Genomic DNA, 8,405 nt, shown 5'->3' on the forward strand with positions numbered 1-8,405 from the left:
ATGAGCTATTTATGTTGTTATCATTATTTTTGTCCAAACAAATGTAGCTTTAGTTGTATCAGGCATTAAAATGAACAAGAAGTTGAAGAAAACAATGGTCTATTTTTATTCCATGACTGTATATAACCCCAGTTCCTGGAACAGGAGCAGCAACAACTAATACTGGATAGACTGGATGTTATGTTAGATCCAAATGTGTCGTAATTCAAGATGTTTACCCGTTAGAGATTCATTGTTTGAATTGATTGACACACTATCAAGGAAATAGGTCCCATAAAGCTTCAGTATCATGAAATTGTCAGCCACTCTAAAACCCATTAAAATCAGTTTAAAGGTCCCTTATTATTAAAAGATGATAATGATTTTGGTTATTATCAAGAAAACCATGGAAAATGTCTAGATATCAACTCTTAAATTAAACTCTTATGAGCTATTTTTGTTGTTATTATATTTGTCCAAACAAATGTACACTTAGTTGTACCAGGCATGTAGGGTGGTCTAGTATTTTTTTTCATGTACATCCTTACTGTCAGAGGTCAGGATGCTGGTAAGAGAACCATGGCAAAAATGAAAATGTTTTACATACGTGAGTATGATTATTATTATTATAAAAACAGTATTATTATAACAGTTGTCATGCAGGGCTTGGGTATGTATGGACATATTTACTGTTGTGCCTTACAACTATACATACATTATGTGCATACAGGTGCATCTCAATTAGAATATGATGGAAAAGTCTATTTCCAGTAATTCAAGTCAAATAGCCCCAACCAAGTATTGAGTCATATAGATGGACATACTTTTCAGAGGCAAACATTTCCAAATTAAACATACTTTTTAAAGTTGGTCTTTTGTAATATTCAAATTTTTTGAGACACTGAATTTTAGGTCTTCATTGGATGTAAGCCATAATAATTATAATTAGAAGAAAATAAATATTATAATATTATGACATATAATTATGACATGAAATGTTTCATTCTGTGTGTAATGGATCTATATCATGTGTTATTTCCACTCTTTGAATTGAATTACTGACATGAATAAACTTTTCTACGATATTCTAATTTATTGAGATGCACCTGTATATGTTTAGTGTGTCATGTGACTGTTTCACAAACTATTTCTATCAGCATTTCATTAGGATTGCTATCAATGAGTCACATGCAACAACCATTCATACAAACACATTCCATCTCAAGTGATTTAGGAGAACTTGCCCCATTTCAACTTTTTTCTCCTCATATTTTGAATTTTCTTTTGGGCACAAACCCAATTTATGATAGGGTAGATTTTTTTTACTTATGAATTGTGTATTTCATTACTTTGGAGATGTTTTGAATTTGAAATACTTTATAAATTGTAAATTATTAAGTATGCCAAACATATGTCACAATTCGACTACAAAGATTATACCACAATATTTGTTCTAATTGGTCTAAATCGGGGAGGCAACCTGCGGCTCTGGAGCCACATGAGGCTCTTCAGGCCATCTGCAGTGGCTCCCTGTGGCTGGGACAAAAAAATTATACGAAATGAAATTTCTTTTCTTTTTCTTTGCATTTTTAATATCCATTGATTGTTGGTGTAGGCCCAAAGCAAGTTGTATTCTTCAGTTATAAAAATGTGTTGCTTATATTCGGCATTACATTTTATGATATTTTTTACATTTTAGTCGACTAAAATGTGCACCATAGCTTAAGAAAGTCTACGGCTCGGCATCTTAACCTCTAAATATTGCCAACATCAAGTCTAGTTTTTAGTTTCCCTTCGATTCCAAATCTCCTGAGATATTTCTTCAGTGTTCAGCCTTTTATTTGCTTTTGGGTCCTGGCCGCATTCTGACAAAAATCATACTAATAAATGCTCATTATGACCTATTCATATTTCTGGTAGGGTAATTTAGACTCAGTAGGCTGTTTCATTTTCATTGAAAGGCTCATAGTAATGTTTGCGGCTCCATTACGATATTTTTCTCTCTTTTTGGCCAACAATGGCTCTTTAGTTAGTAAAGGTTGCCGAGCCCTGCTCTAAAGTCTTTATTGGGTAGAACATAGATACTTTTGGGAAATATCTATCAGTACAACCTTGAAATTAGATTCAATCAAATGAAAACACACTTTTATCCAAAGTGAAAGTCAGGATCATTTGAAAATAGGGGGAAAATAAATAAATAAAATTAGAATATCATGGAAAAGTCTCGTATTGAGTCAAGTATTGAGTGCATATAGAAGGACATACTTTTCAGAGGCCAACATTTCCATATTAAACATCTATTTAAACGTGGTCTTTTGATAATTAGAAAAATTTTATTAATTAAGACATGAAATGTTTCATTCTGTGTGTAATGGATCTATATATAATGTGTTATTTCCACTTTTTGAATTGAATTACTGACATAAATAAACTTTTCTTTGATATTCTAATTTATCCAGATGCATCTGTATGTGCTTATCTTTGATACTCAACTTATGAGTTCATAGAGACCAAATACATGATTGTGTTGCAGTCGTTTCTGAGATCCAGCTGTATTTTTTCCCCTACTATAATTAGTCTTTGGACACATGGGACTACTGTTGATGGGTTAAAGCTGCTAATGTGTGCAAAATGTGGTTATTAACAGGATTGTTCATTAGTGCTCTGGTGTTTCATATTGCTTTGCTTCTGAATAGTGGATGATATTATTTTTTATTGTAACACATTTGACTGCTTCCTGTTCTCCTGCATGATTTATGTTCTATCTTGAGAGTGCTGACTTTGATGCTATTGTTGTCATTTTGGCGTCTGACTGAGCTATGTTTGTATTCTTTAATCTGTCACTTCATTAGTTGTACAGCATCTTGCCAAGTGACTGCAGTGGAAAATTAAGTCACTGGCACGTTTACAGAAGTGCTGATTAATGTGGTGTTCTGTATAAATAAAGAAAATTAAATTACAGGAAAGACTTTGGTGTCAGTCTGTTTTTATGTGAAGGTGGTGTGTCTTTCATGTCCCCCAGCAGCTGATGTGGACAGCTGACAGAGACACAGAGACAACCTGCAGAGGGCAGTCATCTCCAACACCCAAAAACTGCTGCAGCCAACTCCAGCACTAGGACTTTTTATTCAAATTTCAAATTTTGGACATTAAAAAAATTGTGTTTTTCTGTTATCTCTGGAAAAGCCACCCTACTATAAGCATCAACAGACTATATAATAAGACCATTTTGAAAGTATCAGGGCATTTAAAAATGTTATGATTTTTTTCATATGACTTTTTTTCAAATTTTGGACATCTCAAAATATGGTGTTTTTTTAAATTTATTAGTCTATAATAAGACCATTTTGAGCGTATCAGGGCATTTACATTTTTTTAATTATTTTTTCACATAAAATTTCGACATTTTGATATATTTTTCGACTTATTTTTTCAAAATTTTGAGATTTTTAAATGATGGTGTTTTATTGTAATTTATTGAAAAACTATACTACTACATGTAGTAATTCATAGGGGTGGTATAGACTGGCCCCTGTAACGCACACACCCCGACGGCAGCATGCCCAGACACGTGTGTACTGCGAGGGCCCGTTCAGTACTGCTTGCAGTCCTAGTTTAATATTGATTTTGGTTAAGATTCCAGACTCCCAAAGCTTTTATCTTCACATCCAAACTGTTACTATAAATGCCATGTATGCAGTCATGGAAAAATTTCTTGGTCATTTCAGCTGATATCTAGCCATTGTCCATGGTTTTCTTGATAATAACCAAAATTATTATCAAGAAAACCATGGAAAATGTCTAGATATCAGCTCTTAAATTAAACTCTTATCAGCTATTTTTGTTGTTATCATTATATTTGCCCAAACAAATGTACCTTTAGTTGTACCAGGCATTAAAATTAACAAGAAATTGAAAAAAAGAAGTGGTCTAATATTTTTTTCCATGACTGTATATGCTGCACACATTATACACATTTCACTTACAAATAAAATAATTCACACAAACAATCACCTGAAACATCCACCGACAACAAACATGGATAAGCAGCTGGAGTTCATGTTGGAGTTAGAAGTTTGAAACAGAGTCTATCACAGTATGACACTTAGTAAGGCACTTGAAACCCTGGCCGTCTACACTGATTCTCCAAATCCATGATTCAATTTCAGTTCAAATGTTCGTTGTCTTTGTTTTTCTTCATAAATATGATATCTCAGGAACACCTTGAGGAGATTTCTTCAAATTTGGCACAAACTCAAAATTTGGTCAAAGGTCACTGTTAGCTCAAAACATAATTATTTTTTAGCCATAACTGAATAAAAGATTTTATATTCAAATGTCAAAGGTCAACTTCACTGGGACATCATGGCCATTATTCAACAGAAGGGGAGATATGTGGTCAGATACTTACACTAATTTTAAAACTGTGCTGATTATATATATCTTCTGAGCTGCAGGGTTAAGGTTTGTGTGTTCAGCATCCACAGTTCAGAATTTGTAGCTTTGTATTTATGGAGACATACACTGCCTATAAAAAGTATTAACCCCTCTTGGATGTTTCACCCTTTTCTTGCTTCTACACATGAAATCATGGTCAATTTAATGTGGCTTTTTTGACAAGAATTTGCAACAAAAAAAAATCATCTTTAATATCAAGTGAAAACAGATTTTAACAAAAGAATGTCAATGAATTAAACAGTAATACATTATATAAAAAATAATAATCACCAGTCATGGAAAAAATTATTTGACCACCCTTTTTCTTTAATTTATTGTTCATTTTAATGCCTGGAACAACTAAAGGTACATTTGTTTGGACAAATATAATGATAACAACAAAAATAGCTGATACGAGTTTAATTTAAGAGCTGATATCTAGACATTTTCCGTGGTTTTCTTGATAATGATTTTGGTTTGTATCAAGAAAACCATGGAAAATGGCTATGGAAGGAGTATGGACCTTGTTTAAATCTGCCTCGAGCTGGCCATTGGCCAGATAAGGACAAAGCTTGGAACACGTGGTAGAGACACGAGGGACACTACATGATGTAATGGCATTAAGGTGGCATTTTTAAAGAAAAAACAAGAGAAAGCTTTTCTCCCCTTCATCTAACAGCTTAATCAACTCCCATCAAGCCTCCCCTTGATAACTTTGAATAAAACTGTTGCTTCCTCCCTTTTCGTCTCTACATGTGGTGAAGAATGAGAAACTTATCTCTGGATGCAAATGTGAATGTGTAGAAAGTGTGTTAGCAGATAAAGAGCTGCAGTGAAACCAAACCACCCAGATAGTCCCGCCTCCATCTTTATCTGCGTCTACAGCAGGACCTCTCACACCCCTAAACCGGCTCCCACACCCTAACTAGGGAGTGCGTTACCATGGTAACGACCATGTCCCAACCTAACTCAGAAATTACTGTTGCAGTTCATAAAGCAGCATCCATAAACAAAGACATGGTAATATTAATAATTACAGTCCCTCTGTAGGTTTACACTAACTGTGATGAATGAAGTTGACCTTAAAGTGGTGGTGTAGTGCTGAAGACGTGAGAATACTCTGAATATTTCTGTGTTAATGATCTGGTGTTGCAGCAGGTACATTTATCAGTGAAAAGACACTTTCTTAAAAACCTAAAACAAGTGGCCACATTGTGTTTTTTTTTGTGTAAATCCAGAGTTCTGGGCAGAAGGTGAAAGAGCAAAGTCTTATTTTCTTCTCAAAGACAGTATCATAGAGTCATGGAAAAAATATATTAGACCACCCTTGTTAATTTTAATGCCTGGTACAACTAAAGGTACATTAATGATAAATATGATGATGTTAAATATAATGATGATGATGTTAAATATAATGATAACAACAAAAATAGCTCATAAGAGTTTAATTTAAGAGCTGATATCTAGACATTTTCCATGGTTTTCTTGATAATAGCCAAAATCATGGAAAATGTCTAGATATAGCTACCTTCAGAAAGTTTGAATGCTGCTTACATAAATGCATGACAAATAATAATACAATAATATATTTGGAAGATATAAAACAATCTGAGTGTGTGCATAATAATACTTCAAGTACATTTTGATGCTGATACTTTTGTACTTTTACTTCAGTAAGTTTTAAATGCAGGACTTTTGCTTGTAGTGGAGTAATTTCACAGTGGTATTAAATTTAAAGTGATTAGCCATTTTCCGTGGTTTTCTTGAAAATAATCAAAACCATTATCAAGAAAACCATGGAATATATATATATATATATATATATATATATATATATATATCCTTTATTTAAGGTAAAAGCCTCATTGAGATTTTTTTTTCTAAGAGAGACCTGGCCAACATTTAAACACATTTATCATAAACAATTAAATATATAAATTCAGCCATCACAACATCACAACACTGAGTGAGCCTCAGTAGACGACTTAAATGGAGCAGTCAAACTGACCAAGGGAAGCAATTTCTTTGTCCTTTAAAACCGTTTTGAATTCACTGATTGTGATCAGTTCAGTTTCAAGTCTAATTTCAAGTTTAAATTAAACTGTTATGAGCTATTTTTGTTGTTATCATTATATTTGTCCAAACAAATGTACCTTTAGTTGTACCAGGCATTAAAATGAACAATAAATTGAAGAAAAGAAAGGTGGTCTAATCATTTTCCCATGACTGTAAAAGGACAAACTGTCAGTCTATTATAAAAGGGACAAACTGTCAGAGATTAAAGACAAACTACACAGTTATCACAGTCCAGGCATAATTTGATGCTGTGAATTTGACGTGTGGTGTCAGTGTGACATATCTCATAAAAAAAAAAAAAAAACAGAGCCGAGCTCTCCATATCCTGGAATCTAGCTGAGCGCATGAAAAAGACTTTAATAAGTCAGATAACATGACATCAGATGACACATCGCAGCATTAAATCCCAATCCATGAAACCATTGCGCATAAATCCAAGAGCTATGAGATTCAGAGGACTTTAGATGTATTAGCACATTGTGAGATAAAGCTCCAGGCTTTTTTATGGATGATGAAGAAACTCTGTTTTGGCTCACTGCTGGCTGCTTTTAATTAGAAATGTTTGACCAAGAAAGGTCAAACAACTCACAAGTAAACTGCTTAAAGTGGTTCGGAATTGAAGAATATTTGGGGGAATGTGAGAAATGTTAAGTTCTTCTAGGAAAGTATTTATATTGCTGCTGATAAGTCAAACTGATTCATGTGTAAAGATCAAGTCTAGCAAGAAATGGAACGGAAAATGATGCACTTTAAAGGTGAGAGATGTCAGTTAAAACAAGTTACTTTTTAAACACACACACACACACACACACAGTTTAGATAGAGAACTCAAAGTTATAGTTGTCTTTTTGTGTTTTTTTTTTCTTTTTATGAATGAAAGAATCATTAAAATTGATTAGTGATACAACTGTTAAGGGAAAAGTAAAGTAAAATATTATTTTTCAGCTAATAGAGATGGCTATTTTAATAAGAAAACTACAGCGTTTGCACAACTTTCAAAGATTAAAACTCTTTTTAAGCACTTTCAAGGGACTTGAACCAAAATATTCCAGACTCCCAAAGCTTTTATCTTCACATCTAAACTGTTACTATAAATGCCATGTATACAGTCATGGAAAAAAAATATATTCAACCACTTTTTTTCTTAAATTTCTTGGTAATTTCAGCTGAAATCTAGCCATTTTCCATGGTTTTCTGGATAATAACCAAAAGTATTATCCAGAAAACCATGTTCAATGTCTAGATATCAGCTCTTAAATTGAACTCTTATGAGATATTTTTGTTGTCATTATATTTGTCTAAACAAATGTACCTTTAGTTGTACCAGGCATTAAAATGAACAAGCAATTGAAGAAAACAAGGCTGTTCTAATATTTCTTTCCATGACTGTATTTGTTGTACAATGTTACAAATATACTCAAAAAGATTTCATATGCTTTATTGCCACCATCCTCCTTGTAAACTATGTTCCAGTCTAGTTGAAGTAATTCAGTATTCACATCTTAAATCCCATCACAAGAACTTTAAGAAAACAATGGTATCATATTGTTTTCCATGACTGTATGTGTGTATACATAGCAAATATATAAAAATTGGCATCCATGTGTAATTTTTCTGCAAAGTCCAGTCGGGTGTAAAAAGGGTGTGGGCAATCATTCGACCAGAGGAGATCAGGTCAGGACCAGATAAGAAAAAGTTCACCCTGTGCTGTCTGGTCCACCCCAGATGTCATCACAGTATGTTAATGAGCTGGGGCCTTTAAGTGTCGGAGCCCAGCATGCAGACCAGTTAGAGCTCCAGACGTGGACACAGTGAAGACAAAAAACAAGGACGATGCCACAGAGGATCCAAAAAGGTGAGTATGACACACAGAGAGGAGGTGGCTGACTGAGAGAACCTGGTGCAGGATTAAG

This window comes from Centropristis striata, chromosome 15, assembly GCF_030273125.1.
Source record: "Centropristis striata isolate RG_2023a ecotype Rhode Island chromosome 15, C.striata_1.0, whole genome shotgun sequence".
Taxonomy (NCBI): Eukaryota; Metazoa; Chordata; class Actinopteri; order Perciformes; family Serranidae; genus Centropristis; species Centropristis striata.